The sequence below is a fragment of the Passer domesticus genome, chromosome 3 (assembly GCF_036417665.1).
Source record: "Passer domesticus isolate bPasDom1 chromosome 3, bPasDom1.hap1, whole genome shotgun sequence".
Taxonomy (NCBI): Eukaryota; Metazoa; Chordata; class Aves; order Passeriformes; family Passeridae; genus Passer; species Passer domesticus.
This window is the reverse complement of record NC_087476.1, coordinates 39,290,431-39,302,774: the sequence shown is the minus strand read 5'-3', so window position 1 is coordinate 39,302,774 and position 12,344 is coordinate 39,290,431. Positions and strand designations below refer to the sequence as shown.

General features: G+C 34.6%; 1 long non-coding RNA gene across 1 annotated transcript in view; it reads left to right on the top strand.

Moving 5' to 3' along the window:
• LOC135296409 (uncharacterized) overlaps positions 1-12,344 on the top strand; it is a 42,165-nt gene that overhangs the window by 24,849 nt on the left and 4,972 nt on the right. Inside the window, exon 3 of the long non-coding RNA XR_010358475.1 lies at positions 12,200-12,301. This is a non-coding gene — a long non-coding RNA (uncharacterized LOC135296409). The remainder of the gene's footprint in view (positions 1-12,199; positions 12,302-12,344) is intronic.

Genomic DNA, 12,344 nt, shown 5'->3' with positions numbered 1-12,344 from the left:
TAGTGGATTTTAACTTAGCCATAGCAGGAAAAATGAAACAAACCTTCTTTCTTGTATGAGTATACTCTCAACCCAGTTAAATAACAAAGGTCATTCAACCAAGTGTCCCTGCTGCCAGTTACTGGAAAAGAAGAGGAGAAATCCTGTGAAATGAATTCTCAGAGGATAAAGTTTTTCATGAAAACAAAAATAAATTGAATTCTACTGTTTTCTAGCTGCAACCTGCTAACCTTATAAAAATATATCAATGATGTTAAAAATAAAAAATGCAGCCAAGGGAAACAGCCAGATTCCTGAGGGAACAGATTGAATTCTCACTGGTAGTGGTTAGACACTCACCTTTCTTATCCTGATAAGCAATTAAGATGCTATTCTGTTAAAGCCCAATGCCAGCTACTCTTAGTTTGTCACAGCTTAGATGGATAAATGAGCATGGACTATTCCTTCAGTTGCCTGCCTTTTTTTATTAACTGCCTATGCACAGCAGGTTGGCAGATCTTGCTCAAGAGGTGTTAATTAAGGCCGTTTATTTCTCTTTTTTTTTTTTCTACAGTAGAATTAGAATTCTCTACACTCTTTAGCAGCCAAACACTACAAGAAAATACATATGCAGTACACACACTAAAGGAATTGGAAGTTTTGAGTATCAGTATGCTGCAGAAACATATGTTCTTAAATGTGGCTGACTGGGCTAGCTTGCAAGCCTCTGGGATTTTTTTCCCTCCACAATTTCATTCTAATATAAAACACTTTTTTTGGTACAATTTTGAATACCTATAGTTAGGGCCTAAATAGTGACTAACATCTGACAGTAAAAGCATCAGTAATGAAGGTTGTCCATTTCTCCCTACTATTGAATGTTTCTTAATGCAAAATGAATAAGCCAAACATGAACAATACTCACATTGCAGTGGCTTGGGGGTTAAATAGTCACCTGTCACTGAGAGGAAAAACAAAGCCAAAACCTGAACTTCTTTCACTTACTTTTCAATAGAATATCATCATAACACCCTAGTATTTCTCTCTGTATGCTGTCCATGACTCACACCCACTAACCAGCTGCCTTAGGAAAAAGCTTTCTCTTCAAAAATTTTGACAGAACTGGTATGTTTGTGTTTGTGTGCAAAAATTTAGTTATGATGAATATTCATCTCTAAGAAGAAAAAAAACCCAAACCCAACAAACAACGCAGCTGAAAAAGAGACAGTCAAATGACATTTCTTATGGGTTATCATAACTCCAGCTTATCTGGTTTAATATTGAGCACAGATACATTATATACCTCACTCATATCTTGACAGTAAAATAATTTCTGACTTTTATGAGTCCACCACTAGCTCTAAGCAGGCTGCAGTTTTTTTGTCATTCATAGAAAGAAATAAATGGTTTGGAACTTTCATCAGAGCTGAGAGCCAGACTCACCTAGCCAAGGACAGTGTGAGGGTTGTGTCAACACAGACAACTCAGAAATTGTCACCAGCGTTACAAAAGCTTTGATGGCACTGTTTCCAACTGACAGCAGAGAACAGAATGAATTTTCAAGCCTCTGTTGCTCTCAAAAAAAAAAAAAAAGCCCTATTGAATCTTGCAGAGACAGCTGACAGGATTATTTTCCTGCAAATGTTTGTCCTGCCCACCTTCTGTTTCACATTTCTTTCTAACATAATAGAGCAAGCAGCTGATGAGGGCAGGTTGGTGGTGGGAGAATGTCATTTGAATGGAATGGATGAGAATCAGGGGGATTTACCATTCTTTGCAGGCTACTAAGAGGCTGTTTATATTGCTTTTGCACCAGATGCAGTAGAGGTATGAAGTGGAGAAGGATGGTCTAAATCATTCTAGAATGAAAACTGTAAGCGTTGAAGTTACATGTATGGCACTCTTTGCACGTCAGCAGTTCCTAACACTCCAATGAATTTGGTTGTGAGGACTAAATGGTGTCAGGATCTGGGTACAAGCCTGACAGAAATTGAGGTTCTAGCTGCAAAGAGGAGATTGACAGAATCTATAAAGTATTTTGTTGACAAATCAGGTTGTGTGACCAGAGCATCTTGAACAGTTTCTGCAAGAGTATAACATAATGATATTTCAGAGGGTTCCTTCTTATGTCTCTGTAGTCATACTTCTCTGTAACTACCATAAAAATGTTGCTGTATTCTGATATATGTTAAATTAATTTATATTAGAGTCAAGGAGGAAAAATACTGTTGACATACACATTGCAACTGAATCTGACATAAAATGATAATTCAGACATAAATTATTAATGCTGCTTCTGATTTTAGGATTAATAAAACCAAAATTTTACTATGCTGGCAACATTTTCTCTTTGGATAGTATGATTAGACTACATTCAAAACAAATAACTCTTTGAGCATTGGAATTAGAAAAAACTGCCCCTTTCAAATTTTCAGCCTATTTGAGACTTTTAAAGACTGTGCTTTAATCTACATATTATAGAAGCAAAAGTGATCAGCAGCTGTAGATTGAGCTTCCTCAGAGGCTTACATCATTTTGTTTAATTCATTTTTGCAAGGAAGTGGGTGGTCTATGCATACCTAAAGGAACTTTGCTTTCCCCCTAAGAGATAGCTTCAAACATTGTGAAAGACTTGGTCAACATTTTGCCACCATTAAATTTCATTTCAGAACGATCCTTGCTCTGGAACTGCAATAAGATTAGATCAGGAACCATGAAATGACATCAAAAAGGTATTTTCATTGTTGATATTCATCACATGGCAGCAGAATAAGGAACAGAACTGAAAATGAAGCCTTATGGTTCTTGCTGAATTATGTTTTTGACTTTAGGCCCCCAGGTGTTCACATAAATGCAGAAATCTAGAACAGCACAATGACCAGGTAAAGTGTTTCAGTTGCTAATGTCTGTCTTCTATCTTGGAGGCTGAGAAGCTTTGGATAAGTGCCTAATAGAGCTGCTGTCTTGTTGCCAGGCACATTGCTTCCTACCTTTTGGCGCTGCGTTTATGGCATACACTTGAAGATAGGCTCTCCACTCTAGTTCAGCTGAAATCAGTTATCCACTAATGCATAGCATCCTTGTACAAAGCCATTTTCAACTTATGCCACTGTGTTTTCATGTATTCTCATAAAATCCACACATTAAACTTCTTCAAAATTCCTAATGACTATATTAGTCCTCTAAATAGCTGTTGTGTAATGTGCAGTGAATATTGAGAATTTGTGTTCTGAGAAATTGAAGAAAATATAAAAAACCAGATTTTTTTAAAGGGATAGAAGACAAAAAAATCCTCTATAGTTACTTTTATAGCAAAAAATAAAAACATTCTGAAAACTGTAATAAAGCCACAAATTAAATAACCTTTATAATAAATATTCCACTCACAATGAGATAAGATTCATAACTTTCCTCCAATTAGAGAATAATTGTTTTCTTCTTTATCAATAAGATATACATGTCTAGAAATTTATTTTGTTGTTTTCATTTAAGAATATTATATTACTTAATATTTAAACCAGTTTTTTCTTTAATTCAGTGTAAATTCTTGTAATTTGTAACTAAATACTGCAATAACAGCTCTATTGACACTTGATAGGTTTGAGTATCAACGAAATTAAGGTAAGCCTTCTAGCATTTTTTCTTTTTTATTACTTTTTTCCCTTTGAATAATATAGAAATGTGTAAAATATTAGTGATCTAAATATACTTATGTTTGTTATTAGTAATATTCACATTTTTTCTTAAGAGCATTAATTAGGTATCAAAAATTCTTTATTCTTCCAAGTCTTCCTATGTACTTTTTAGATTGAGGCTATAACCATTTTTTGACTGTGAATGCAAACATTGGTGGCTCTGCAGACTATCTTTTCTGTAACATGTTGCAATTTTAAGTTTCAGAACGGCCTTACTGTATATTGCTACTATTTTAAACAACAGAGAACATACGTGTCATTTATATACTTGTCATAAAGGCAACTTGATTTGTATATTTACTTGATTTGTATATTAAGAAGTACAAATTCTGCTTCTTGGTGGGGAAAAAAAGTTAAAAATCTGACCTCATCTCCATAAATATAGCCTCCTTTAGATTCCATAGTCACCTAAAGGTATTTTTTTGATACCAGTCAGATTCCAGTCTTGTAGAATCTGCTTTCATTAGCAGAAATTAAACAATAGATTATTTTAACATGACAATTACATAATTAATAATTTAGTATAATTTTCATATTTTCCATTAATTCCATTAAGTTTTTGCACTATAATGTTACTATAGAAAGCACATACAAATTAACCTTTCAGAAATGAAAAAATAATGAGACAAGGAATAAATAATGAAAAAAGAGAATAATTTACATTATTTGTGACTTATTGATATCAAAACACTTGCAATTATTTTACTAATTAGATGGTGTTTCCACCAAGCATGAACTCATGCTCCATTTCAGATAAAATATTTGTTTTCCAAAATTAATCACTTTTTTTTTTTGAAGGATTGCACAGTCAAGAGGTGCACTTGAGTAGACAAGCAGTGCTTATCCTAGGCTGTGCTGTGAAGCAGTGGGCAGAGCTGGGAAGCTGGGAATAATTGAGGAGATCAGAAGTGACCTGTCTGAACTTTGTTGAGGGAATAGTGTTGTTAAATAAAACTAATTTCCTTTGGCTAATGTATTGTTAGAGGCTGCATGAATTCCTGCATGGATGAGACAGTGACACAAGGGTCTTGAAACTGTAAAATCTAAATAATGGAAAATAACATTAATTTGACATTATAATGATGCATTTAATGGAGTAATGAATACTGGTCTATTTTCATAATTTTGTACAAAATTGTGCATTTAATGGAGTAATGAATACTGGTTTATTTTCATAATTTTGTACAAAAGATGTGTGTGAGTGGGATCAAATTAAATACTTGCATCATTCCTTTATCTCATTACAAGAAAACTAAGGGTAGTTAGTAATTTAAAATATCTGTATAATTTATTGTACAGAATTGTTTCTTTGAAACCATAAGAACCTTTACCTATTGAAATCTTTTAGACCAGGACATTGTATTTTAAGATCTATTTTAGATGTATGGCTCTCATAACTTCCCATTTAAGTATCCTGACCTTAAAATGATTTCCAGGTCTATAAAAATATTCAGGGTCTGTTAAGATCTTGAGTGTGGGATTTGGAAGGAGGTTATTAGGATTTATGTTCTTGACATGCAAACAAAAGGTTCTGAATGCAGTATATGGAGATCTAATGTGAAGCTTCTTCTCACCTGACTTTGACTCCATTAAACTTTACTCTCTGCTTTACGCTTAAAACTGGACTGGCTGTATGGTCAGTGGGTGAATTCTTCCCACCCTAATATAGTTGTTTTTTCTTTATTGATTATGCGAGTAACTTCAATGGTTAGTTGAGATGCTGGAAATTAGGCAACATGAAGCCATGTAATTATTATTTCATTTGTTTATAGCAATTTAAATAATTACTTTCATGAGTATTTCATCAGAATACAGTATTTATATGGACTAATTAAAAAAAACAATATCCAAAATTATGCAAAGAAGGGAGTGGATTTCAAATTATCTGCAGCAAATATAATCCTAGGATTTCTGGTTCATTAATCTTGGCATGTATTAGAACTTGTTCCACTTGGTCCTTTTGACCTTTTTTCTGTGAAAGATAAAGGGAAGAAATTATTTTGCTGCTGCCTTCACAGCCATCCAATGTCCATCAGATCCAAAGCCCTCCAACACTGTAACAGTTTAGTTTCTCATCTGGTTTAATCAGCCTGCCCCACAGGAAGCTTATACTGGCAAAGATAAGCTGCCAGTTCCTACCTTTGGGTGACAAAAAATATCTATCTCGTCTTAATCCTCTGCCTCAGAGCATTATCTGGAGTTTAAGGAGATCTCATGATATCTGACACAGTAAGAGGAGAAAAGCAGTGAACTCAGGGGCTGAAAGGCATTGCAAGAGCTTGTAAGGGTAACTGGGAGTTTGGAGAACAAGTGAATAAGGGAGAGCAATGGCACTCAGCCATGTACTCTTTTTGCTGCAGCTGCCTCCTTGGGATCAACTCCTTCCTGCCAAAGGCACAATGCTTTGCTCTTTGCTGTTGGATCAGACCTGTAGGATCCCAGAAAAGATGCTTGAAATACACATACATTTTATTCTAGAAAAAAGATAGAAATGAAGCCCACATGGCTTAAATGGGTTTACTTTTGCTTCTTCTTGGTGAAATCTAAACTCAGTTTCAGAGGTGTTTTCCTAGCTCTACAGATAAGCCTTTGGGAAAAAAACCTACCAAACCTGGCAAGGAAGACTTAAAACATGCTCAAAAATCAGCCTGAAAGAGTTGTTTTAATGGAGAGTGCAATGTAATCTGCAAGCACTTGTATCCCTACAGATTATGCACTGTATTACATGGTCTTATCATGTGCTCCTCCCCAGTTGTTCAAATTGGTACGGACAATACAATCATTTTTGTGATGTTTTCTGTAGGTGTCTTTCCAGGCTTGTCTGTTCTGTGCATTATTTTGTAAGCATTCATCATGCAGATTTCTAATCTGGAATTAAACCGCCTTCTCATCCTGTATCTGAAATGAAGAAATTGAAAACAAAACCCCAAAAACTAAATAAAAAAAAACCAACAAAAACCAAAGCAAAATGTCCCACAAAGCACAGAAAACAGGGCATGTTTCAGAAGATGCAAAAAACCCTCAAACTAAAAAAAAAAACAAAACAAAGGCCTTTGGATTTCAAGAAGTGAAACTAAACCTCACAAGAATTCAAAGTCAACTTAGCAACAATTTTAACTGGTTAGATGTTGCTCATCAAAACCATAGCATGCTGAAGTTAGCTGCTTCTCAATCTCCCTCCTTCGGGAGAAAAGAAAGGAATGTAGTCATTTAATACTCCTTCACAGAGAGCAGGAGGATGTGGAAGAAGAAAGGATTAATGAACACCATTCAACTCAGATATCCTCAAGGAAGTCCCACAACAATAAATTATTAAACATAAAAGCATAGCACCTGCTACCGCCAAGCTAATGTTGAAAATATCTTAAAAATAAGAACTGTCCTTGGGTATAATCCATTAATATAGTCTGCATCTAGAATTTTTGTAATTCTTCAGAAGTTACAGATTGGGCAGCAAATGCATTCATTACATTAAAATGCTTTTACCTGTATAAGGGATAGGCCTTGCTGTGATTCTGTAATGTTGCCAGTCCTCTGTTTATCTTTGTTCTGGCTGTGTGGCTCTAAATCAAGATAAAAACCAACTCAACATGAAGGAAAATAAAAGGAAGGTCATTTAATCACCACGTTAGCTTAAAATGATTATTGATTCCTGGAGGTGATGTCTAACTCTGCCAGAAAATCCATTTCAGTAATGATTACTGCCCTCTGCCTTATCTATTATACTGGAGGTTATTAAAAGTGGGAATCTCTAGGGAAGTATACAGCTTTAGACCACTAATATCATATTTAATATGTTTTTAACAGAACAGAGTTTCAGACTGTGCCCTTTAACCTACAAGCGAATCGCGGAGAGTGTAGGTCTAATTATTATATATACTCCACTGGGATCCAGTCACACACTAGACAGATAGATAAATATCAGCTGGGACAAAGATGTATTGAACTCCTCATCACTCTAAATTGCCAGGTGCACACAGCTCTAGAAATAACATACTCAGAAAACTTACAGCACCCTCTTGAAATAGTTACTCAACTTGCTGTTGCACTTTACCAAATAATGTTCTCATCCTATGACACTTGTATCATGTTTTCCTCCTGGCTGGTCTCTCACAATCACAATGATACAAACTACTGTGGGAATAAACAATTGTCTGCATACTGGGACATCTGTCCTGCCATTATGAACACACTCTCTTGTGTGTCCCAACTCAACTAGATTGCGTAACTAAATGCATAATGAGGGTAACATGATAAAAACCAAAGCTTGAACGTTCAGAAAATTAGACTAGACCAACCAATCTAGTTGCCTTTTGTGATCCTAATTTCTTTCTTTATGTGAATCTCTAATTTAAGGGAAATAAAAACCAGGTAAGATGACATTTGAAATAGCATATTAAAATTATGTTGTTTTGATATTCCATGGACCAATTGGGGTTAATGCTTGAACCTTTTTGCCACCTGCTGTTAATCCCTGAACTTTTTTGAACCAAAGGATCTGTATTAACACTTCAAAATTTTCATAGATCATAATTTTTTTCTTATTATTTTAAAATTGGACAAACATATTATTTCAAGAATCATTTGCAGACCTTTTTCCATGGAATTTTGGACCATTACTAATGAGAACATGAGACTCCTTACCACAAGGCCTATTGAAAAGAATATTTTTTTTTTGTAGTCACGGAGAAGCTTTTTAAAAAGTTATTTTAAAGAAAAGTGTTCAAAAGAATAAATTACAGAAACCAATTTTTGAAATTATTTAATCTGACAGTATTTACAATATGAAAAATAGGTTGATAACAATAAATAAAAACCATATAGCAAAATTCATGGCTGCCTCTTTATTTATAACATTATTTTATTTTCTGCCGTGAACAACAGATACTGTAGATCATATCAGTGGTACTATATTTGATAAGAAGAAACGTCCAGAATCAATGACTGAAAAAAAAGTTGCAGCAAATTGCAGTTCCAAACTACTGCACATATCTCAGGCATTACAGAGCATGAGGCACAACAACTTTTAATTCTCTGGCATGCACTCCCTATAGCCTTGTGTGATTTATTATAATATTTTTAATATTTATATAGATGTATATGTATGCATGTATATATATAAATTATATATACATAATAATATAAATACACAATAATATATGTGAAGCCTATTAATATTATTTTACCCACAAAGAATAGATGGAAAATTACATGATTCTCTCTTTGTTTTGATCTCATTCCACTTCACAAAGGGAAAAGATATTTGAAGCAGTCAATTTTCTCATCAAGGCATCCCAACTACAGTAAATAAGTGCAAATAAACTGCATTCTAAGACCCTGGTCAGATGAAGTGCCATACACACAAAGAACAAGCCCTCCAAAACTATGCAAACACATACACCAAGTTTTAAAAATGGTTTGTATACAGAGTTGTGCTATGCTACTACATCTGGGAACTCAGCACAAAGTAATTTTGGAAAATATTTGTAAGAAGATTTTTTTTTCATCTTATTGTTCTTTGCTGGGTAATTTTCTTTTGCCTTGATACTCCTGATATTATGGATTTTATACTTTTCTTAACTGATGCAGACTCAGAGAAGTTGCTAGAAATCTTTTCAGTGTATTTAAAGAAATTTTGTATCCATCCAACAATCAAACAGAGTCAGAGAAGGCCTGATGATTCCATTTTGAGATGCACAATTCAGATTATTGGCCAGACAGAGGACATACTACTAATTATTCAAAATATCATAGAAATTTGGTTTAAAATTTCTACATCAGTAGTTTTCCACATTACACAGGGTTGATAGATGTGATCCAAACTTTATAAATACAGTGCATGAAATACTGTCAAGTGTTTATGTTAATGGGTGTTCTGTGATTAACTTTAATGGGGAATATACACACTGTATTGTAAAATTAAGAAAGGTAGAGATGTTCTTTGACACCTCACAACTCACAGTTTAATAGTTAATTATTTTATTTTTGAATTTCTATTTGTTTTGGAGGATCTGTGGCCCAATAAATTGTTTATTTCAATTGTGCCTGTGGATGCTTTGGTATTTTGATATTTTTATAATAATGAATACAATTCAATTATTTTTATGTGGTGTCAGTAATTCATTATAATGCAGAGAGATATGTCAGCTATGCCACTTGTAGGATAGTACTGCATTTCCTGGCTGTATTGAGTGCTAACTCATTCTTTTATTTTGAGCCATTATAAGTGGACTTGTATTGCTCACCACTAGGACATTTAGCAGGAAACCTGCTGTTGCTTATCATGGGGACCTCTGAAAGGAAAAAAGCCCACAAAACCAACTCTAGATTAATGTCCTCAATGTGTCACTGTCAGAGAAGCCAGCCAAACCACAAAGTACTTTTTAATGGAAGAAATATAAGTTATTTTCTCTTTAAAATACAGACATAAATATAATCATAAAAATGAGGAGAAAAAATTTTGATTCATTGACCAAAGCTGGGGTCAGATCCTCAGCTGGCATGAATTTGCATGCTCCATTACTGTTAATTGGATTTATGCTCCCTGAAGGCCAGATGTTCTGTTTCTTGGTGGTGAGTGGTTTCAGAATCTGTAAAAAGCAGGTTTTTACTTTCATATCCTAGTGTTTTTTTATGGACTGGATAGCATTGTATTTGTTCTGGTCAGTCTTTTGCCATATTTAAACTGTGACATGGTTTAGACAATTATCAGATTGCAGACTTAGGTTTTATTACATATTTAGGATCCACACCACTTTTAATTAAGAAATTCTTATGTTTGTCAAATTAGATTACTTTTTTATATAATATTCAGCTGTGAGTGCAAAAAATATTTTAACTCTCCCTGATAGCTTTAACACTCATAGCTTCTCCTTCCTCACACTTCTGCTAACACCTTCATTCTCCTTGTTCTCTGTCAGAAACAAATATATTCCAGCCATATACTTACAGTAACTTTTTCATAAAGTCCTAAAATCTTATATACTATTTGATGACACCAAGAGCTTGGTGGCTCTTGTTGTTGTGATTTTTTTTCCCTGAGTATAAAATGAAGATTGAATTGAAACAAACAAGCACATCCCCTACAACATATTACTTAACATAGTCTACCAATGAGATTGCTTTTTTGACCATGTCATACTGAATATTTTGTTCAAGATTTTATTAATCAGAAGTCCTGTGGTTTAGTTAAAAAAATGCAACTAATCATCTTCATTCCTGTAAGTCTCATGAATCAGATGCTATTAAATTTTTTTTCCCATCCTTATCCTTTTCTGTGGAAGGAAAACAATGAATTATTTCACAGTATATGCTCTGATTGTAACTTACAAAGGGTAATAAATTATAATAATTTTTAAATAGCAAATTAGTTGTATTTTGTGTCTGAGATACTGAGACTTCTGCTGATTTGAAGAGAAAAAGGACTTCATTTGAGCATTGCCAGTAGTCAAGGGAGGTGATCCTGCCCCTCCACTCAGTCCTGATAAGGCCACATCTGGAGTGATGTCCCCAGTTCTGGGTTCCTCAGTATAAGAGAGACCTGGAGCTCCTGGAACAGCTGCAGCAGAGGGTTACAAATTTGATTAAGGGCTTGGAGCATCTTTCTTCTGAGGAAAGGTTGAGGAAGTTGGGCTTGTTCATGCCCAAGAGGAGATGATTGAGAGGGGACCTCTCAGTCATCAATGACTGTAAATCTCCGAAGGAGGGTGCTAACAGAATGGAGCCAGGCTCTTCCTGATGGTCCTAAGCCATAGGACAAGATGCAATGAGCCAAAACTGCTGCACAGGAAGTTCCACCTGAATATGAGGAAGAACTGTACTGTGCAGATTGCCCAGAGAAGTTGTGGAGTCTCCCTCACTGGAGATATTTGAGAACTGTCTGCACACAATCCTGTGCCACATGCTCTAGGGTGATTATGCTTGAGCAAGGAGGCTGGACCAGATGATTCAATGTGGTCCCTCTCAATCTGACCCATTCTTTGATTCTGTATTTAATTTTCACTTGGAAATCATATAAAAGTTGTAAAAATAAAGTTGATATCTTGAACTTGTCACTTGAAGAAAATACCACACAAGTATATACTTGAGGAGAGAACTCACATCAATGATTTCATTAATTGACAATAAATTTTATTTATTATTTACTACTTTTATTCTAGGTAAGCATATACTTTCTTGTCTTATGCAAAATCACTATGATTGTAGCAGTGAATCAATTATTAATAGATTTCTTTTTCTTTATCATTGTTCCTAAATTTCTCTAATCTTTTACAACTGATTTTCCTTTTTTTCTCAGTATTGTAATAACATAAATGAGATAGTGCAAGTTATTGATAGCTCCCTTCTTATATCCATTTTACCTCTAAGTCCACCCACTGCCAGTGGCAAATATAAAACAAATTTATTTTTCCATAGCTCCTCACTATCAACAAATGACCCATTTGAGATCAAATGTTCATTGACTTCTTTTTTGGGGAGGAAAATATGTGTCAAAACAAGCTTCTTTTTCTTCTTGTCACTTCTAGACAGCACAATGAAGACTAGAAAAACTCGTATATGACGGGAAACCTGGTGCCTGTTGAGCTGTGAAAAGAGCTGCCATTAGGAGCCCAAAATATTTCTGCCAGGTCAGCAAAGTATGAGAAAAGTTCCCATTAAGCAGTTTATAAC